A 23,780-nucleotide genomic window follows, 5' to 3' on the forward strand; every position below is an offset into this window, starting at 1 on the left:
AAAAATGCCCGCTGACACCTCCCCATTCTGATTGAACTCCACATAATCCCTAATCGCCCACCGCACCTTATCACAAAAACCTCCATCCGCCAACAACCCAGAGTCAAACCTCCGGGGGGCGGCCTCTGCTCTCGTCCCGTACTGAACCGAATATCCAGCCAGTGGGGTGCATGGTCCGAGATAACTGTCCCCGCATACTCTGCCCCCTCCACCCCAACCAAAATCTCCCGACTCACTACAAAGTAATCAATCCTCGAATACACATAATAGACGTGTGAAAAGAAGGAATACTCCCTTCCCCCGGGTTCTGAAAGCGCCATGGATCCACCATACCCATCCTCTCGATAAACGTCCCCAGCTCCCTTGCCATTCGTACCCTACCCATCGACCTGGGGCTCGATCTATCCACCCTCGGCTCCAGGACACAGTTAAAATCTCCTCCCATGATCAACTGGCACGTGGCCAAATCCAGGATTGCTGCCAGCAACCTCCTCATAAAACCCACATCATCCCAATTTGGGGCATACACATTTACCAACACTACCGGTGCCCCTTCCATGACCCCACTCACAATCACATATCTCCCACCTGGATCCCTCACCTCCTTCGCACTCACAAATCCCATTTTTTTGCTCATTAAAATCACCACACCCCTCGATTTCAAATCAAACCCCGAGTGAAAAACCTGCCCGACCCACACCTTCCTTAACCTAACCTGGTCCTTTACATGGAGGTGTCTCTCCTGCAAAAAGACAACCCCCGTTTTCAAGCTCCTGAGGTGCGTGAAAACCTGCGACCTTTTAACCGGCCCATTCAGTCCCCGGACGTTCCACGTTACCAACCTTACTGGAGGCTTGTGCCCTCTACCATCTGTCATCTTCCCCACTTAATTCCTGCCCCTTTAATTCCACTCTGTACCTAGCCCATCCCAGATGGCCCCTTTCTTCGCCCTTGACCCTGTCATCTGTCACCCCCTGCCGCGTTGCAGAAACACCTCCGCTTTCCAACCCCCCACACACACACACTTTTACCCTGCCCCGCCCCCCACTTGCCCTTTTCCCCCCTCCCCCCAGCCACCCCTCTTGGCCTTCTCCCCCATCACCTTACTTCCATTCACCAGAAGTGAACGCTAGAGCCGCTGCAAAGGCACATCCTAATGACCTCCCCCTCCCTCTTCTCTCCTCCCCCCCCCCTCCTCCCACTCCTCAGCTCAAAGAAGAAGGCCTCCTGCTGGCCTTACCCTCCCCCACCCAAAGAAGGACTTCTCCTGAACTCCAGGTAGCCTTCTCCAAAAGCAAACAAACAGATGTTAAACAGAAACAGTCCCATTAAACAAGAGGGGGGATGGGAACACCCATCCCCACATAAATGTTTCACCCCCACAACTCCTTGCAATCTCAACATTGAACTTCCGTCCACAAAAAACGGCGAAAATTCCCCAATCCCTAGACCCACTTCAAACATGCTCCCGACCATTACATAGTGCCAGCACCTTGGTTCCAAAGCATTGTCCACTCAGTTCTCCCCCAGTTTATGCTCCTTAATGAAGTCTTTGGGCACTTCTGGGGTCTCGAAATAATACTCCCGGCCTCCGAACGTTGCCCATAATTTCATCAGGTAGAGCACCCCAAACCTGATCTGCCGCCGGTACTGCACCGCCTTGACCTTGTTGAAACCTGCCCGCCGTTTTGCCAACTCGGCTCCGATGTCCTGATAAATGCGGGCGTTATTTCCCTCCCAGTCGCAGCTACACTTCTCCCTGGCCCACCGTAGAATTTTCTCTTTCTCCATAAATTTATGGAGTCTCGTGATCACTGCCCACGGCGCCTCCGCAGCTCTAGGTTTTTGCCTCAAAGACCTATGTGCTCGGTCCACTTCAGGGGCCTTATATAGCACCCCTTCTGCTACCAGTCCCGCCAGTATCCTCGAGTCGTACCTCATGACACTCGCACCGTCCACTCCTTCAGGCAGGCACACTATTCGCAAGTTCTGTCTTCTCGAGGCATTCTCCTGCTCCTCAACCTTTGCCCTCAGCGTTTTACAAAGGTCTCCTTGGAGCCCCACCTCCGCCTCCAGAGCCACCACACGATCGCTGTGGTCCGAGATCCCCCAAATCTGTGACCCCTGCACCTCCAAACACCTCTCCATCCGCTCCAAAGTACTCTTCAGGGGTACTACAGCTTCTGCAATGGCCTTTGCATGATCCTCATGCATTTCTTTCCTCTGCTTATGGAATTCCTCCTTGATAAAAGTCATCAGTTCCTATATCTGGGGCCTTACAGCTTGCCCCTCCCCTGCCTGAATGCTGGAAGAGACTGCCTGTGAAGCACAAGACTGTTTCAACTTTCCAGCCAAACCTCTCACTGTTTTCTGCCGGCCCGGTGATCAGAAGACATATCATTCCAGGGGTACTCCTCTAACATTCGCCCACGCCTTTTCATCAAAATTCCACCCGGATCTGGGTAAAAAGAGCCCTTTTCTGTGACTTTAAGACCATAAGACATAGGAGTGGAAGTAAGGCCATTCGGCCCATCGAGTCCACTCCGCCATTCAATCATGGCTGATGGGCATTTCAACTCCACCTACCAGCATTCTCCCCGTAGCCCTTAATTCCTCGCGACATCAAGAATTTATCTATCTCTGCCTTGAAGTCATTTAGCGTCCCGGCCTCCACTGCACTCCGCGGCAATGAATTCCACAGGCCCACCACTCTCTGGCTGAAGAAATGTCTCCGCATTTCTGTTCTGAATTTAACCCCTCTAATTCTAAGGCTGTGCCCACGGGACCTCGTCTCCTCGCCTAACGGAAACAGTTTATTTGCGCCCACCCTTTCTAAGCCATGTATTATCTTGTAAGTTTCTATTAGATCTCCCCTTAACCTTCTAAACTCCAATGAATACAATCCCAGGATCCTCAGCCGTTCATCATATGTTAGACCCGCCATTCCAGGGACCCATCCGTGTGAATCTCCGCTGGACACGCTCCAGTGCCAGTATGTCCTTCCTGAGATGTGGGGCCCAAAACTGGACACAGTACTCCAAATGGGGCCTAACCAGAGCCTTATAAAGGCTCAGTAGCACATCGCTGCTTTTATATTCCAACCCTCTTGAGATAAATGACAACATTGCATTCGCTTTCTTAATCACGGATTCCACCTGCATGTTTACCTTTAGGGAATCCTCGACTAGCACTCCCAGATCCCTTTGTACTTTGGCTTTATGAATTTTCTCACCGTTTAGAAAGTAGTCTATGCTTGGATTCTTTTTTCCAAAGTGCAAGACCTCACATTTTCTCACGTTGAATTGCATCAGCCATTTCCTGCACCACTCTCCCAAAATGTCTAGATCCTTCTGCAGCCTCCCCACTTCCTCAGCACTACTTGCCTGACCACCTAACTTCGTATCATCGGCAAACTTCGCTAGAATGCCCCCAGTCCCTTCATCCAGATCATTAATATATATGATGAACAGCTGCGGCCCCAACACTGAACCCTGTGGGACACCGCTGGTCACCGGCTGCCATTCTGAAAAAGAACCTTTTATCCCAACTCTCTGCCTTCTGTCAGACAGCCAACCCATGCCAGTAGCTCACCTCGAACACCATGGGCCCTCACCTTACTCAGCAGCCTCCTGTGTGGCACCTTATCAAAGGCCTTTTGGAAATCCAGATAGACCACATCCACTGGGTTTCCCTGGTCTAACCTACTTGTTACCTCCTCAAAGAATTCTAACAGGTTCGTCAGGCACGACCTCCCCTTACTAAATCCATGTTGACTTGTTCTAATCCGACCCTGCTCTTCCAAGAATTTAGAAATCTCATCCTTAACGATCGATTCTAGAATTTTACCAACAACCGAGGTTAGGCTAATTGGCCTATAATTTTTCATCTTTTGTCTTGATCCTTTCTTGAACAAGAGGGTTACAACAGCGATCTTCCAATCGTCCGGGACTTTCCCTGACTCCAGTGATTTTTGAAAGATCTCAACCAACGCTTCCGCTATTTCTTCAGCCACCTCCCTCAGAACTCTAGGATGTAGCCCATCGGGGCCAGGAGATTTGTCAATTTTAAGACCTTTTAGCTTTTTTAGCACCATCTCTTTTGTAATGGCAACCATACTCAACTCAGCCCCCTGACCCTTTATAATTTTTGGGATATTACTCATGTCTTCCACTGTGAAGACAGACGCAAAGTACTTATTAAGTTCTCCAGCCATTTCCTCGTCTCCCATCACTAGCCTTCCAGAATCAGTTTGAATTGGCCCAATGTCTACTTTGGCCTGTCGTTTGTTTCTTATGTATTGAAAGAAACTTTTACTATCATTTCTTATATTACTGGCTAGCTTGCCTTCATATTTGATCCTCTCCTTCCTTATTTGTCTCTTTGTTAACCTCTGTTTGTTTTTGTAGCCTTCCCAATCTTCTGATTTCCCAGTGCTTTTGGCCACTTTATAGGAACTCTCTTTTTCTTTGATTCATTTCCTGACCTCCTTTGTCAGCCATGGCTGTCTAATCCCTCCCCGGATAATCTTTCTTTTCTTGGGGATGAACCTCTTTACAGTGTCCTCAATTATGCATACAAACTCCTGCCATTTTTGCTCTGCTGTCTTCCCCACTAGGGTCTGCTTCCAGTCGATTTTCGCCAGTTCCTCTCTCATGCCCTCGTAATTACCTTTATTTAACTGTAACACCATTACATCCGATTTTGCCTTCTCTCTTTCAAACTGCAGACTGAACTCAACCATATTATGATCGCTGCTTCCTAAGTGTTCCCTTACTTTAAGATCTTTTATAAAGTCTGGCTCATTACATAGCACTAGGTCCAGAATAGCCTGCTCCCTTGTGGGCTCCATGACATGCTGTTCCAAAAAGCCATCTTGTAAGCATTCCATGAATTCCTTTTCTTTGGATCCACTGGCTATGTTATTTACCCAATCCACCTGCATATTGAAGTCCCCCATGATCACCGTGACTTTGCCTTTCTGACATGCCTTTTCTATTTCCCGGTACATGTTGCGCCCCTGGTCCTGACCACTGTTAGGAGGTCTGTACATAACTCCCATTATGGTTTTTTTGCCTTTGTGGTTCCTCAATTCTACCCACACAGACTCCACATCATCCGACCCTATGTCGTTTAGTGCCATAGATTTAATTTTGTTCTTAACTAACAAGGCACCCCCACCCCCTCGGCCCACCTCCCTGTCTTTTCGATAGGTTGTATATCCTTGGATGTTTAACTGCCAGTCCTGAACCCCCTGCAGCCATGTCTCTGTGATGCCTACCACATCATAATCTTCACGATGATTTGTGCCATTAGTTCGTCTACTTTGTTACAAATGCTACGAGCATTCAGGTAAAGTGCCTTAATGCTAACTTTCTTATCATTACAGATATTGGAAGTCCTAAGATGTCCAAAGTTATCCTTCCTTTTTGTTGAATTCCTAGTCTGCCTCAAGCTTAAATCCACCTGCCTACATGTTATCCTCCTGCGTATCTTGCCATTTAACTCCATGCTCCCTGTCGCTTTCACTTTCCCTTCCCCCCAACTCAGAAGTTTAAAGTCCTACTGACCACCCTATTTATCCTCTTCGCTAGAAGACTGGTTCCAGATCGGTTCAGGTGGAGACCGTCCCAACGGTACAGATCCCCCCCGGTTCCAAATCTGATGCCAATGTCCCATGAAGTGGAATCCCTCTTTCCCACACCAATCCCTTAGCCACGTGTTTACTTCCCTAATTTTATTTTCCCTATGCCAATTGGCACGTGGCTCGGGCAGTAATCCGGAGATTATGACCCTTGAGGACCTGTATTTCAATTTTCTTCCTAGTGCTTGATAGTCCCCGAACAGGTCCTCCACCCTAGCTTTACCTATGTTGTTAGTGCCAACGTGGACCACAACAACTGGATCCTCCCCCTCCCCCTCCCACTCCAATATCCTTTCAAGCCGGTCAGAGATGTCCCGCACCCTGGCACCGGGCAGGCAACGCACCATGCGAGACTCCCGATCCGGCTTGCATAGGATACTATCTGTCCCCCTAATTATAGAATCCCCTATAACAACTACTTGTCTTTTTACTCCCCCCTCTTGAATGGCCTTCTGCACCATGGTACCGTGGTCAGCTGGCTCATCCTGTCCAGAGCCCTTTTCCTCATCCATACAGGGAGCAAGAGTCTCATACCTGTTGGACAAGGTCAAGGGCTGAGGCTCCTGCACTCCTGAACTCAGGTTCCCCCTGCCTGCCTCACTAACAGTCAACAGTGAACAGGAACAGCCCTTTATGTGACCAATCACTCCTTGGTCACAAGTGGAAGTCGTTTGTATAAGATTCTGGGTGAGATTCTCCATTTGCTTACGCCAAAACGTAAACGCGATTGGACAAAGAATAGGTTCCGACGCCAATATTGTGGCGGGCGTCGATTTGATGGCAAATCAATGCATACTGGAATGCTCGTACAGTGGATGAAGTTGGCATGTCATTTGCGGGCCTGAACTGGTATTCTCCATGCTCCATAGTCTCTGATGGGCCGAGTTCCCGATGGCGCGGTTCACTTGGGCTTTTAAAAATCATGAAACCAGCGTTGTGGCTGCTGAGGGAAATAAAGGGGCTACGATAAATGTCCAATATTGCCATAGTTTGCTGACAGTTGTTCCGTTGTCCGGGGGGGGGGGTCTTGTGCCTGATCCGGGGGAAGTTGTGGCGGGTGGCCAGGAGGTGGGCTGTGGGGTCAGGATGGATGGGCTAACAGCCCACTGTGAAATTAGGGCCACGGGTAGTATTGGTGTCCCACAGGCTTTTTCCCTAGGTGCCCTCTGGCTCCAGCCGACCCATCAGCTGTATGGTCGCGCTCCAGCACAACCAGTGCTACCTTGTTGGCTGGGATGGCGTATGTGGGGATTGTAATGTGTATATGCGGCTGCAGTTTGTCAGCCTCCTGAGTATCAATCATGCACCTGGTGAATCCGGCACCATTTTCATTGGAATCGATTGTGTTCTACGGTGCCCATGCTAGCGCCGTAACATTAATGGAATCGGTCCAGGTGTGGTGCCAGTTTTGCTGTTGTGAAAGTCCACGCAGACACGGGGAGAACATGCAGACCGTCCGCACAGACAGTGACCCAAGTCGGAAATTGAAACTTGGACCCTGGAGCTGTGAAGCAACTGTGCTACGATGCTGCCTATATCTGGAATAATTGCAAGGTTGATTCTGAGCACAGGGTTTATAGGGATAATGGAAAGTACAATTCTAAGATTTAGGTTAATTGACAATAGACAATTCTTGAGGCACCTTGATCCTTTCCAATCTGCAACTAAATTTCCTGGCTTGGGTAAGTTGGAAGTGCACTCCATATTAAGAAACAAAGAAGTGAATGCTTTAGTGAATTTTTTGCCAGTGAAGTTTTTGAAGCACGTTGATGAGTTTCGACGTGCATCAAATGAACAATAGAAAGAAAATTTAATGAGAGATATTGGGCTGGAATGAACATTTGAAAATCTAAATACAGGGTGAATGGTGCAGCTAGAAAGCCTGCAGTTTGCCTATTTAAATTATGCCTTGAAAGTATTGAAAACTTTTACACACCCACTTTAGGTAAGGTTTCATGATCTTCAATCTAACTACATTCAAAATATTTTATTTTATGCTCTTAAAGAAGGCCCCAAACTGAAAATGTTTTTCTTCTGTTGTTTCTAAATTTTTTAAGTACCCAATTCTTTTTTTTTCCAATTTATGGGGCAAGGTAGTGTGGCCAATTCACGTACCCTGCCTATCTTTTTGGGTTGTGGGGGTGAGATCCATGCAGGCACGGGGAGAATGTGCAAACTCCACAGGACAGTGACCAGGGGTTGGGATCAAACCCAGGTCCACGGCACCTTGAGGCAGCAGTGCTAACAACTTCGCCACCTTGCTGCCCTGTTTTTTCCCCATTGTGTTCATTTGAATTATGGCCATGAATGTATCCATTTGGTTAAATAGTTGCACTTGGGGAGTGATTGTTGTCTTAATGCATTGGCGATTTAAAGCACAGGGTGTTCCTTGAGACAGATTAATAGAAGAGGAGGTAAGATCAATCCTAATGCAGTGATGTTGAAGAGGAGAAGATTTCGGCGCCCAGGCATTGAAAGCAGTAACGATAACACCTTTTAAAAAAACACATTGGGCAAGGGGAATAGAAGTTGAAATGCAAGATCACTGTGTGCATTTTGGACTCCACACTAATGGAAGAAAATTGAGCCAAGAAGAGAGCATGTCATGCAGATTTATAAGGATGCTGCCTGTTAGGAAATAACAGCAACTGGTTGGGTAGAGAAAGGATAACCAGTAGATGTGGTATACTTAGATTTGCAAAAGGCATTTGATAGGGTGTCAAACAAAAAATTCTAATTCAAAACAAGGGCTCTTGAAGTTGGGGGTAATGTATGAGCTGTAAAATGTCAATTTGGAAGATTAGATGCTGTTCCTTGAACTTCAATAGAGCACTGCAGCAGGGCAAGGATGTGAGCGTGGGAGCAAGCTGATGAATTAAAACGGCAAGTGGCCAGAAGCATGGGGTCATGCTTGCGCCCTGAGCGGAGGTATCCCGCAAAACAGTCACCTAATCTGCTTTTGGATTCCCCAATGTAGAGACCACATTGTGACCACATTGTAGTAAATTAAAAGAAATATAATTTGACTAGAAGTCAGCTTTCCAGCATCCACAGTATTTTGCTTTTATATTGAAGTTGACTGTAATTAGCTTTGAAAATAGTAACTGAATGGCAGATGGGTTTTCAGAGTGACAGATTACAGCAAATGTAAAATGGCTTTTGAGCACTTTCACCTTCACAGGAGAAGACATCTGAATCTAAATTGGAATGCTAACGTAGACAACCAAAGGAAAGAGCATCCTCACAAAGTTTGATGACAAAAATACCTGACGTGCATAGATACAGGATAGTGGTGAACAGATTCTTTGCATTTGGTTCCATTGTAGTTTAAAAGTGGGATGCAAGAAATGTGTTCACTTTTTATGTAGGTTTCTATTAATTTTCTACTGATTAATTTTTTTAGTACCTTTTTTTAGAGGTAACTAAAATGTAATTTTGTATAATAAAGTTGTGTTAAACCTGAGAAGAAAATTGTCTTATTGCCTGTTTATTCTAAACCTACACATCCTTGTATGGTTTAAAAATAGGACCTTAATTGGCTGTTATAAGCATCAGTGTAGAAATATTACACCATTGTAAAAACAAACGTTCATATTTTGGCAACAGCATTAAAAAATGCATTTTCCAGGATTAGGGCAAGAACAAGGCTGCATGTCTTCTTGATTCTTGACATGAATGGGATTTATGGTAAAGGTTCAGTGTGAACAAAGAGATGTAATCTGCACATCTTCTCATGTGCATTGTTTACACCAATGACTTTGTGTTCAACAAGAACAGCAGTTCATTGCATCTGGAGTAGGATTAACGGGTTTGTGTTAATTTGGATTAAATGTAGCAAGATTTGATTTACATTTAGATATACTGGTCATGAGCAACAGCATGCATGGATCCTGTTCCTCATATTTTCCATTCTCGTAGATGATGCGGGAAAAACAGTTATGCAGTAAACAAAAATTGAGACAGCTTGTTGTTTCCAGAACCAGGGCGTAATTTGTCATAAATTAAGAAACCGCCCACAGTTAAACGGATGGGTGCAATGTTTTTATTTGATTTGTTTCTCATTTTTATGTTGGGGCTGAAATTGTTTGCAACATCAGTTTTTCTGATATTAATTCATTTATCCTTACAGTGCCCAGGTAGCTAGCATCCCAACCTGTTAGCTGAGGTTTATTGTTATAGGAATCGGAAATCATAACCAGCTTCTTGGTCTACTAGCCGAGATTTGACAATAATCGTAACTCGGTTTTTGCTTTCTATAAAATGCAGCACTTTTTAATTTTTGGTAGGGGCTGGTCACAATGATTGGGAATTAGTCAGGTTAGGGGCTGTTCACAGGGAGGGAAATTAGTCAAGATAAGGGCTTCTTGCGGGTGTTTCACATCTATTCTACAAATAAAAGTGGCGGCACAGTGGTTACTACTGCTGCCTCACAGTGCCAGGGACGTAGGTTTAATTTCAGCCTTGGGTGACTGTGTGCAGTTTGTACGTTCTCCCCGTGTCTGCGTGGGTTCCTTCCGGGTGCTCCAGTTTCCTCCCACTGTCCAAAGATGTGCAGGTTAGGTGGATTGGCCATTCTAAATTGCCCCGTAATGTCCAAAGGTTAGGTGGGATTCTGGGGATAGGATTGGGGCGTGGACCTAGGTAGGGTGTTCTTTCAGAGAGTCGATGCAGACTTGATAGCCCAAATTGCCTCCTTCTGTACTGGAGGGATTCTATGATTTTCATACTCTTTTTAGTTGGGTTGAAATGTTGAAATAGTGCACCTGAAATTAAAAAAAAATCTTTTTTAAAAAACCAACTGATTTGTCAATATTTTGTCAATTAATTCCAGTAAGGAATGAGATGAATTCTGACAGCAGTGCACTTCTGTAATTATTTATGTCTGGCAGATAGACCTCTTAACATTAGTATAACATTAGATTTAAGACGCAAATCTAATGCTTTGGTTTGAGCCATGTTCCTGACAATTGAATGCGACTTGCCAATATTTAAGGGTTTGCATTCGAGGAAGTATGGTATTTCCTTGACAGAAACCCTTTATTTGAAACATTGAGCAGCTGTACTTTATTAAGTGCCTAATCACTTCCTTCTAAGTATGTTTGCAGTTTGTGGTTTTAACTGCTTCAGAACCAATGGCGTCCTAATTTCGTGCAAAATAAATCTGGATACATTTAACTAACATTTTGAACAAAATATCATTCAAAGCTAATAAGTATCTTCAATACAAAATTTGTAATTTGTGTCATGAAGATTTTTCTAATATAGGTTCATTCTGTAGCATGATAAAAAAAACAATCTTTAAATGTTTCATGATGTTCTAAGAATTGGAAGAAGTTGTAGATTAATAGCAATTCTTCCGTTGATGTAGCAACATTGCAGGAGTAGGCCATTCAGCCTCTCAAACCTGTTCCGCATTCAATAAGATCATGGCTGATCTGGTTGTGGTCTCAATTCCACTTTGCTGTCCATACCCCTTGAGACCCCTGTCTATCAACAACGTCTCTACTTCCTCCGGAAGCTAAAGAAATTTGGATGCCTGCATCGACTCTCACAAACTCATACAGATGTGCGAAAGAGAGCATCTTATCCGGCTGCATCACAGCCTGGTATGGCAACTGCTCGATCCAAGATCGCAAGAAACTTGTGGAATGTGGTGAACTTAGCCCAATGCTTTTCACAAGCTTGCCACCCCCACATTGATTCTGTATACACCTCCCGTTGACTTAGGAAGACAGACAGAATTATCACAGAACACTCCCACCCAGGCACTGCCTTCTTCCAGACCCTTCCATCAGGCAGAAGGTACCGAAGTCTGAAGACCTGCACATCCAGACATAGGAATAGCTTCTTCCTCACAGCTACAAGACTCCTCAATTACTCCCCCTCGGACTGATCTGTTCCCTATAAGAACACTATTCACGATGCCCTATGCTGCCCTTGCTCATGTATTTGCTTTGTTTGGCCCCTTGTCTGCACTGTAACCAATCACTGTTTGTCGATGCACCATTTGTCAAGGTTCTCTGTTGCTTATTCTTTTGTCTACTATGTATGTACTGTGTACGTTCCCTCGGCCGCAGAAAAATACTTTTCACTGTACTTCAGTACATGTGACAATAAATCAAATCAATCAATCAATCAATCAAAAATTTGTCTAACTCTGCCATGAGGATATTCAACGATTCAGCGTCCACTGCTATCTGGGGAAGGAAATTCCACACCTAGGAGAACAAAACTTTTCTTTATCTTAGATTAAAATGGAAACTACTTATTCTTAAACTGTGTCCCCTCATTCTCGTCTCCCCGACATGTGGAAGCATCCTCCTGTTATCCAGCCGATTAAGTTCGTTTTTATATATTTCAATAGGGTCATTTGTCATACTTCTAAACTCTCATGGGTAGAAGCCCATCTTCCTCTCATAGGAATGAGTCATCTAAACAGTGTCTGTACTGCTCAACACTACCTTCTTGAGGCCAGTTAGGGATGGGCAATCAATCCTGGCGTAGCCAGAGAAGCCCACATCCCTTGAATGGATAAGAAAAGATGGAATTGAGGTTGGGATGACAGGTGTAGTGACGTGTAATAATAATCTTTATTCGTGTCACAAGTACATTGACACTGCAATGAAATTACTTTGAAAATCCCCGAGTCGCCACACTCCGGCACCTGTTCGGGTACACTGAGGGAGAATTGAGAATGTCTAATTCACCAAACAAGCATGTTGCAGCAAAGGGCAAAGTCCAATTACTTCCTATTGGCCATGTAGAATGACTGTTGCAGAATGGCTGTGTTGCTTCAGTGTGGGTTTAAAAGCATATCAGATAGAATGTACAGCACAGAACAGGCCCTTCGGCCCTCGATGTTGTGCTGAGCAATGATCACCCTACTTAAACCCACTTATCCACCCTATACCCGTAACCCAACAACCCACCCCTTAACCTTACTTTTTAGGACACTACGGGCAATTTAGCATGGCCAATCCACCTAACCCGCACATCTTTGGACTGTGGGAGGAAACCGGAGCACCCGGAGGAAACCCACGCACACACGGGGAGGACGTGCAGACTCCGCACAGACAGTGACCCAGCCGGGAATCGAACCTGGGACCCTGGAGCTGTGAAGCATTTATGCTAACCACCATGCTACCATGCTGCCCCTTCTGCACAGCCCACATTCTACACATTCTCTGGTTATTTTGACAGACTCCATGAAACCTTGTGAACTCCAAGGTCTGAGGATCCCTTTACAAGGATGGCGCAAGATGCAGGATGACTAAATAGTGAAAAATAACAAAATCAACCTCTGGTTACGGGCCTGCAAAACCATTATCTTAGTGTTGATTTATATATTCTTTAAAAGCACACCCAAATTAGTAAGTTGTGTGCCGTTTTTTGACAGGACTGCAAACTGCCTGTGCTCAGCTATTTCCTTCATTTGGAATGTGGCAACAGACAGGTTTATTTTTCTCTCGGTTTCAGCTGAAGAGGGCAAGAAAAACTAATAAGCTATCCAATTTAGATGTGGTTGAAATCATGGGAATGCTGTTGGCCATGTAGAATCCTTGTTGATTGTGTGGTCTGCATGGTGACTAATCTGATCCTGATATATACATTTTTAACAGTGAAATTGGTCTTAAGAAAGGTTTCCTTTCTCCGAAATAATGGCAAGCAGTATAACATTATCTGTTCGCAATAGATTTGAACACGATAAGTGGAAATGTTTCACTTTGAAACAAAATTTCCCTGTGTGAAAAAAATGAGAAGAATGGGATTGGGGGCGAGAATTGTTGGTTGATAGTCTCACAGAGGAATTTTTTTATCTATTGCCATTTTATAACAGCAGTAGTCTAAATTCTCCTGGTCACAGACCTAAAGTGAAGTGCATCTGATTGTACGAGTGTTGATTTGAAACTTTCTGTTTGTACTGGTAAATGAAAAACCAAATTTAGGGATTATTTGACCTTTGCATGTGAGGTATTCATGAACAATACATTTCCTTTTATAATCACTCTTACCTCTGTTCTTGCAACACAGTAGAAGATTTAGTGGAAAACTAAATTGTATGGTGTTGACTACATGAAAGCATGTTTATGGGTGAGATGAGCAAGAACAGTTTGGATAGTCCCTTTTGATGTTTGCTTGTTTTCACTCATGACCAGTCCTGAAATTAGTTGTATCACACCCAAACTGTAAACAGTCAGTTACGCCTGCTTAACACTGCTAGTTTCAATTTTCATTGCAATGATAAACTGTGTCACGGTTTTGAAACGAAACTCACAGGTACAAATGTACCAGAACCTGGTACAAGAATGTACTACAAAGCAGTTTTGGAATTTGTTGTCGTTTATGCCTTGTATACTAAGAAATTGATTCAGAGCCGAAGTGACCCTTTCTGTATACCTTTTTAGTTTAGATAATTAAAAAAATTGGCTGACTTGTTTTAACTTGAATTTCCCCAAGTAAAAAATATGTGGATCACTTTAAAACGTTACAAATTTGCATTTTGTAGTGCAGAACTGATTCTGTAATGAGCTCAGTGCTATCAGTAGATCATTTTTAACTTTACCCGACTTGAGGTGTCATCTTTCCAATTCCATGCAGCTTCTGGAGTGAAATGAGAAACAACAATTTGTACTGAGCAGCAGTATGTTTGGCTTCCTTGAATTTGTTGTTCAGTTTGAGGCACTGCAGTAGCTGGCTGAATGAATCCAGTGACACCAGGTGTTGGTCTTTCATTACTCTGTTCAGAATAACAAGGAATGTGGGAATGCAAAAGGGTGAGATGCCAGTAGAGGCCTGTCATTGTGTGTGTGAGACAGACCACTTCATAAATAGAAAGTGACAGCTGGGCTAATGATGTCACCAAAGAAGGAACAACTGCACTGCATCTCATTATCTCCACTATTGAATCTCGGAACACTTGCTAGCCAGAGTGCATCTGGATAATGAAAAGAACATATTGTCAGTAAAGTCGATCGGAAATGTAGTGGGTAGTTATTACTGATAAAACATTTGCCCAATATTTTGGACTGTGTACTGGGGAGAAAGCCATCTTGTAGGTCAGAGCCAATCAGATAAGAGACACAGATGGGTCAGCTTGTGAACCCTAGACACTGCAGAGACTGAATGTATTATAGACAGGGTGATTGAAGTATATTGGAAACATAAAGGCTGTGCCACGCACACAAGTAAACTGGAACTGCTCTGATTTGAGAGATTATAGTTTGCTTCCTCGTGCGGAGCACTGTGTAACATACGCATGTCACATTTTCCATTTAAATTGAGAAGCTCTAAACCTTCAAATTGTTTGTCTCCAACCCTGACTTGATGTTGTGTGCTATCAGGTGAACAATATACCTTGTCTGTAAAAATAGAAAAAAATCTTAAAATAGGATTATTGCAGTATTTTCATAGAAACATAGCAAAAAGGGTTGACTATTCAGTCTCTTGAACCTGTTCCACCATTCAGTTAGATCATGGTCCATTTACCAGCCATTGGTCTACATCATTTGATGCCCTAATTAAAATCTGTTGGACCCGTCGTTAAAGTTTACTTGTAAACCTGTATTAAACACTGGTTAGGCCTCATCTGGAGAATTGTCTAGATCCGGGCTCCACATTTTAGATGAGATGTGGAGACTTTAGAGAAAAGATTCATGAGAATGGTTCCAGGGATGAGGATCTTTAGTTACATGTACTGGAGAAGTTGAGACTGTTTTCCTTGGAGCAGAGAAAGGTGAGAGGAGGTTTGCTAGAGGTGTTCAAAATCATGGGCGGGTCTGGACAGGCTAGATACGGAGAAACTGTTCTCATTGGTGGAAGGATCGAGAACAAAAGGGCACAGATTTAAGGTAATTGGCAAAAGAAGCTATGGATCCACGAGGAAAAACCTTTGCTCAGTATGTGGTTAGGATCTGCAGTGTACTGCCAGAGTGTGGCGGAGGCAGATTCAATCGTAGCATTCAAGAGGAAATGGGTTATTATTTGAAAATAAAGAATTTGCAGGATTACAGAGAGAAGGTGGGGGAATGGCATGAGGTAAATTGCAGAGTGGGAGCTCCTTGGGTAAAAAGCAGGGGAGGAGACTAATTGGATAGCTCAAGACCTACCACAGTAACAAAGGGCCACATGGCCTTCTGTTGTATTGTTCTATGAATCTTATCATTCACTCCCCTCCTTTCATTTGGAGTTTGTTGTCACTCAGGTTTGAGTGGTATTTGCCACTTTCTGTCAGTCTGTCTTTTATGTCCCAACCAATCAATAATCCATGCCAAATGTTTACCTCAAATTCTATATGCGTTTACTTTTGTTGATAGTCTCATTTGGGAAACCAAATCAAAGCCTTCTGTTAATCCATATAGACTGCATCCATGGATCCTTCCCTGTCCACCATGTTAGTAATCCCTAAACATTCAGTAAATTAAAGACACAAATTTTCTGCACCTGTAGTCCATAAACTGTTCACATACCACTTCTTCTCATTTCACAGACTTTCACATCATTATCACAGCGCAAAAGGAAGCCAGTAGGCTGGTGGTGTCTCTGCCAGTTCTCCGAATGGGCAGTTCACTTAGTGGCATTCTCCCATCTTCTCCGCATAATCCTGCACACTTCCTCTTCAAACAATATTCTAATTTTCTTTTGAATGCCTTGTTTGAATCTGCCTCCATCACATTTACAGGTAGTGTGTTCCAGACCATAACCACTTGTGTGTAAAGGTTTTTTTCTCGTATCGCTTTTGCTTCTTTTGCTATTTATTTTAAATCTGTGCCCTCATGTCCTCGATCCTCCCATGAATGGAACATTTGCTCCTTATCTATTCGGTCCCAACCCCCCATGATTTTGCAAACCTCAATCAAATCTCCTCCCCGCCTTCTATGCTCCAAGCAAAACAGTCCAAACTTCCGCAATCTCGAGAATGATACAATCCCTACAATGCAGAAGAAGGCCATTCGGCCCGTCAAGTTTGCACCGACCCTCTGAAAGAGCATCCTACCAAGGATCAGGCCCATCCTATCCCCATAACCTAGTAACCCCACCTAACCTTTTGGACACTTAAGGGGCAATTGATTATGGCCAATCCACCCAATCTTTGGACTGTGGGAGGAAACCGGAGCATCCGGAGGAAGCTCATGCAGACATGGGGAGAAAGTGCAAACTCCACACAGACAGTCACCCGAGGCCGGAATTGAATCCCTGGTGCAGTGAGTCAGCAGTGCTAACCACTGTGCCACCGTGCCGCCCACGGGGAGAAAACAGGAGTCCGCCACTTGACTGAACTGCCTGAGTCCATCTGGTGTAGGGATACCCACAGTACTATTAAGAAAGGAATTCAAGGATTTTGACCCAGCCACATTGAAGGAACAGTGACACAATCCCAAGTCAGGATGGTGTGTAATCTCGAAGGACACCTGCAGGTGGTGGTGTTCCCATGCCCCTGCCCCTATCCTTCTAGGAATCTGTCTTCATACCTGAAATTCTTCGTGCCTGGAAACATTCTCCTGAATCTTTCCTGCACCGGGCAGCAGGGTAGCATGGTGGTTAGCATAAATGCTTCACAGCTCCAGGGTCGATTCCCGGCTGGGTCACTGTCTGTGTGGAGTCTGCACGTCCTCCCCCTGTGTGCGTGGGTTTCCTCCGGGTGTTCCGGTTTCCTCCCACAGTCCAAAGATGTGCGGGTTAGGTGGATTGGCCATGCTAAATTGCCCGTAGTGTCCTAATAAAAGTAAGGTTAAGGGGGGGGTTGTTGGGTTACGGGTGGATACGTGGGTTTGAGTAGGGTGATCATGGCTCGGCACAACATTGAGGGCCGAAGGGCCTGTTCTGTGCTGTACTGTTCTATGTTCTATGTACCATCGCCAATGTCTCACATCTTTCCTAAAGTTCGGCACTCAGATCTGGATACAGTAATCCAACTGAGGCTCGACCAGTGACCTATACAAGTTCAACATAACCTCCTTGCTCTATGTATGTTGTTATTTATAAACCCTTGGATGGCGTGAGTCACATCTGACCTTTTGAGAGTGAAATGGTGTTTGGTCCTCCGGAATGAACCCCTATTATAAAAGCAAATTACAATGGATGCTGGAATCTGGAACAAAACAGAAAAAGCTGGAAAAACTCAACAAGTCTGCCAGCTTCTGAGGAGAGAGAAAATAGAGTTAAAGTTTCAATTCTGTACGACTCTTCAGCGCTCAAAACTTTAACTCAATTTTCTATCTCCACTAATCCCCATTAGTTCATTCACATTTTTTTTGATAAAACATTACTTTAACAAGCTCATATTTTGAGATTGAATACAAATATCTGGGTCAAACATTAAAGATGGAGGAATGTACAAATGAAGAAGCACAGAGTAGGATTAGGGCAGGATGGAGTTCCTTTGGGAATTGCAGATATTCTGTGTGATAAGAAAATACCACTGGTATTATGGAGAAGTGTGTCTGACCAAACATGACATACGGGGTGGAAGTACGAGCTATACAAGGCATACAGAACAAAAATTGTGCACAACTTCAAGAGTAACTCTCAAGTAAAAAACTTTCCAGGGGCTTAAATTGATTGTTAATTTTCACTGATTTCTGCCAGGTTCACTGAAGTGAATGTCAGAGAAGCAGCGGAATAGGACAATGGCTGACATTACGTGAAGCAACCCATGGGTGAACAACTGCAGAATAAAATATGATTTGATCTTTTAAAAACATTTATATGAAAAGTTAAGGCTAAATCTCAAGGGATCCAGGGTGAGGTAACCAATTGGTTACAAAATTTGCTTGACGACAGAAGGGTGGTTGTAGAGGGTTGTTTTTCAAACGGAAGGCCTGGGACCAGCGGTGTGCCTCGGGGATCAGCGCTGGGTCCACTGCTATTTGTTATTTATAATAATGATTTAGATGAGAATTTAGGAGGCATGGTTAGTAATTTACTGGATGACATCAAGATTGGTGGCATAGTGGACAGTGAAAAAGGTTATCTAGGATTGCAATGGGATCTTGATCAATTGGGCCAGTGTGCCGATGAATGGCAGATGGAGTCCAACTTAGATAAATGTGAGATGATGCATTTTGGGACATAAAATCGGGGCAGGGCCTACTTACTCGGTTAGTGTTAGGGAGTTGGGGTGAGTTATAGAACAAAGATCTAGGGGTACAGGTTCACAGCTCCTTGAAAGTGGAGTTACAGGTTGGCAGGTTGGTGAAAAGGCAGGCAGCATGCTTGGCTTCATTGGCCAGAACATTGAAGACAGGAATTAGGATGTCTTGAAGTTGTACACGACATAGTAAGGCCACAATTGGAATACTATGTACAGTTCTGGTCACCCTATTATAGAAAAGATATTATTAAACTAGAAAGAGTGCAGAAAAGATTTACTGGGATGCTATTAGGACTTGATGATTTGAGTTATAAGGAGAGGCTGGATAGACTGGGATTCTTTTCCTTGGCTTGCAGGAGGCTTAGGGGTGTGGTTTGGTTTGGTCACGCCAAGTAGTTATCGGGAGAGCAGAGGAAACCTTTCAGGGATGTTCTCCAAGTTCCCCTGAAAAATGCCATATCCCGACTGATACATGGGAATCTGTTGTTGGAGACCACGCAAATCTAAGGAGAACCATCCACCAAGATGCCAACCATTTTGAATGTCTCCGACAGGCCCATGTGAAAGCCAAGAACAAACAAAGAACAATATAGCACAGGAACAGGCCCTTGGGCCTCCAAGCCTGTACTGGTAATGATACCAAGCTTTGCCAAAATCTTCAGCACTTTCTTGTGCCATATCCCTCGATACCCATCATATTCATGTGTTTGTCAAGATGCCTTTTGAACACTGTTACTGTATCTGCTTGCACATTTCCTCTAAAGTTTGCCCCACAGACCTTAAACCTATGTCCCCTCTATCCTGCCTATCCACTCTATTCATGCCCCACATAATCTTGTAGACCTCTGGCCACCCCTCAACTTTCGTCTTCTAATGAAAACACTCCGAGTCTATTCAGCTTCTCCACATAGCGAACACCCTCCAGACCAGGCAACATCCTGGTAAACCTCCTCTGCACCCTCTCCAAAGTCGCCACATCCTTCTGGTAGTGTGGCGACCAGAATTGAGCCCAATATTCCAAGTGTCTTACTAAGGTTCTATACAACTGCAGCATGACTTGCCAGCTTTTAAACTCAATGCCCCTGGCCAATGAAGGCAGGCATTCCTTAAGCTTTCTTGACTACCTTGTCCACTTGTGTTGCCACCTTCAAAGATCTGTGCACCTGCATGCCCAGATCTCTCTGACTTTCCATATTCCTAAGAGTTTTGCCATTTACGGTATATTTCCCCTCTGTGTTAGATCTACCAAAATGCATTACCTCACATTTGTCCGGATTAAGCTCAATTTGCCATTTCTCTGCCCAAGTCTCCAACCTATCTATGTCCTGTTGTATCCTCTGACTCTCCTCAATACTATTTGCCACTCCACCAACCTTAGTGTCATCCGCAAACTTACTAATCAGACCAGCTATATTTTCCACTAAATCATTTATGTATACTACAAATAGAGGCCCCAGCACAGATCACTGTGGAACACCACCAGTCTCAACCTTCCATTCAGACAAACACCCTTCTACTGCGACCCTTTGCCTTCTGTGACCGAGCCAGTTCTGTATCCATCTTATCATCTCACCTCTGATCCCGTGTGACTTCACCTTTTGTACCAGTTTGCCATGAGGCACCTTGTCAAACAAAGGCTTCACTGAAGTCCATGTAAACAACATCCACCTCCCTCCCCTCATTAATCATCTTTGTTACCTCCTCAAAAAAACTCAGATCAAGTTAGTGAGACGTGACCTCCCTTTCACAAAACCATGCTGTCTATCACTAATGAGTCAATTTGTTTCCAAATGAGTATAAATCCTGCCCCTGAGAATTCTCTCCAATAATTTACCTACCACCCACGTGAGGCTCACTGGCCTATAGTTTCTAAGACTATCCCTGCTACCTTTCTTAACCACATTAGTTATTCTCCAGTCCTCTGGCATCTCACCTGTAGCCAATGAGGATACAAAGATGTCAGTCAATGCCCCAGCAATTTCTTCCCTTGCTTCCCTCAGTATTTTGTGGTAAATCCTAACGGCCCAGGAGACTTATCTACCTTAATACCACCTCCTTTTCGATGTTAACATGATTCAGACTGTCCACACACCGACCCAAGAATCATCTTTCACAAAGTTCCTTTCTTTGGTGAACACTGATGCCAAGTACTCATTTAGAACCTTGCCCATTATCTCTGGCTCAACACATAGATTCCCCCCACTGTCTTTAAGTGGTCCAATCCTTTCCCTGTCCACCTCTTGCTTAAAGAACAAAGAACAATACAATACAGGAACACCGGAAGGAATGGGCCAAAATCTGAACATCTCACCCATCCGCCTCATTAAATACAACCTGCTCCACCCGTGGCAGAATTGGATTTAGAATCCACAATCTTGGAACGGAAGTGTGGAGTGGAAGAAATTCATCCTCGGTCCCGAGGGATGGACGAAGAAGAAGAGGAGTTGTTTATACATAGAACATAGAACAGTACAGCACAGAACAGGCCCTTCGGCCCTCAATGTTGGGCCGAGCCATGATCACCCTACTCAAACCCACGTATCCACCCTATACCCGTAACCCAACAACCCCCCCCCCCAACCTTACTTTTATTAGGACACTACGGGCAATTTAGCATGGCCAATCCACCTAACCCGCACACCTTTGGACTGTGGGAGGAAACAGGAGCACCCGGAGGAAACCCACGCACACAGGGGGAGGACGTGCAGACTCCCACACAGACAGTGACCCAGCCGGGAATCGAACCTGGGACCCTGGAGCTGTGAAGCATTTATGCTAACCACCATGCTACCCTGCTGCCCCTTTGCATGAAGTTAACCTTCTATCGTGATAGTTTTTAAACTAAGATTCTTGCAAAACATGTCTGCATTCATAATTGACATTCAAATGACTTTCAAGCAATTAATTTACGATGTGTACTGACACAAAGACACAGAAATGGGAAGTCTCATAAGGCTGAAGGACAGTTTTAGAACAGAAATCAGGGACAGAGTTTATGTTGCCTACCAAAGTGGTGTGTGTCCTGAGGAAAAGTTAACATTCGACAAATTCTTCTGGGGAATTGTCATAAAGCAAAGTCACAGCTGGTTAATGCATGTTCTTCAAATTCCAAAAACAGATGAAAAGCTGTTTTTATTAATAGCACATACACACGGGGACAATACAGTACCTGGCACTTGGAGTAGAAGAAAATTATCTTTCCAATCATAGAAAAATGTTGACATTTATTTGAGAATTCTGTAGAAAATTTGCAATGGTATGACATCGCCAACATTATATGGAACGGCAGAATGAGGGAGAAGAGTATGTAATACTGAAATTATGTCTGTGATGATCTCCATTTTAAATCCAATGACTGTTTCAATTTTTCACCTCTAAAGGTACCCACTCAAGCTGGCATATGACTTTGAGGCACACTTGGTGCAAATGTACATTCTTCAGTTGTGAGTCCAGAGTGTAAACAGGTTGTTCCATTGAGGTGATCACAGCTGGGCCAATCCTGTCCTGTACATACATGGAGACGCTCCCATTGAGATCTCCACACCTTAGCTGACTTACCCACGTTTAAGCCAGGAATACTGAAGACAGTTGTAATGCAGTCCTTTTAAGATTCAGCATAATTGTACCTACAACCTCCCGCCTGTATGCAGAATCATTTGCTGTTTACATCAGCTAAACCGGGGAAGCTCACTACATGGTTTTAATTTAAACATTATTGGACACAAAACTGACAATGAGCCTGCTTAACTCCTTTGGTATTCCATGCGTAACATTTTTTCAGACAGTAAATTGTTTAATAAATTGGCAAATGATGACTTAAAACTAGAGGAATTTTTTGAGGACATTACCAGTGCAGTGGATAACGGGGAGCCAATGGATGTGGTATATCTGGATTTCCAGAAAGCTTTTGACAAGGTGCCACACAAAAGGCTGCTGCATAAGATAAAGATGCATGGCATTAAGGGTAAAGTAGTAGCATGGATAGAGGATTGGTTAATTAATAGAAAGCAAAGAGTGGGGATTAATGGGTGCTTCTCTGGTTGGCGATCAGTAGCTAGTGGTGTCCCTCAGGGATCCGTGTTGGGCCCACAATTGTTCACAATCTACATAGATGATTTGGAATTGGGGACCAAGGGCAATGTGTCCAAGTTTGCAGATGACACTAAGAGGAGTGGTAAAGCGAAAAGTGCAGAGGATACTGGAAGTCTGCAGAGGGATTTGGATAGGTTAAGTGAATGGGCTAGGGTCTGGCAAATGGAATACAATGTTGACAAATGTGAAGTTATCCATTTTGGTAGGAATAACAGCAAACAGGATTATTATTTAAACAATAAAATATTAAAACATGCTGCTGTTCAGAGAGACCTGGGTGGGCTAGTGCATGAGTCACAGAAAGTTGGTTTACAGGTACAACAGGTGATTAAGGAGGCAAATGGAATTTTGTCCTTCATTGCTAGACGGATGGAGTTTAAGACTAGGGAGGTTATGCTGCAATTGTATAAGGTGTTAGTGAGGCCACACCTGGAGTATTGTGTTCAGTTTTGGTCTCCTTACTTGAGAAAGGACGTACTGGCACTGGAGGGTGTGCAGAGGAGATTCACGAGGTTAATCCCAGAGCTGAAGGGGTTGGATTACGAGGAGAGGTTGAGTAGACTGGGACTGTACTCGTTGGAATTTAGAAGGATGAGGGGGGATCTTATAGAAACATTTAAAATTATGAAGGGAATAGATAGGATAGACGCATGCGGGCAGGTTGTTTCCACTGGCGGGTGAAAGCAGAACTAGGGGGGCATAGCCTCAAAATAAGGGGAAGTAGATTTAGGACTGAGTTTAGGAGGAACTTCTTCACCCAAAGGGTTGTGAATCTATGGAATTCCTTGCCCAGTGAAGCAGTTGAGGCTCCTTCATTAAATGTTTTTAAGGTAAAGATAGATAGTTTTTTGAAGAAAAAAGGGATTAAGGGTTATGGTGTTCGGGCCAGAAAGTTGAGCTGAGTCCACAAAAGATCAGCCATGATCTCATTGAATGGTGGAGCAGGCTCGAGGGGCC

General features: G+C 44.2%; 1 protein-coding gene across 7 annotated transcripts in view; it reads left to right on the forward strand.

Moving 5' to 3' along the window:
• LOC119974568 (protein CASP-like) overlaps positions 1-23,780 on the forward strand; it is a 794,954-nt gene that overhangs the window by 275,665 nt on the left and 495,509 nt on the right. The window lies entirely within an intron of this gene.

Source organism: Scyliorhinus canicula, chromosome 12 (assembly GCF_902713615.1).
Source record: "Scyliorhinus canicula chromosome 12, sScyCan1.1, whole genome shotgun sequence".
Taxonomy (NCBI): domain Eukaryota; kingdom Metazoa; phylum Chordata; class Chondrichthyes; order Carcharhiniformes; family Scyliorhinidae; genus Scyliorhinus; species Scyliorhinus canicula.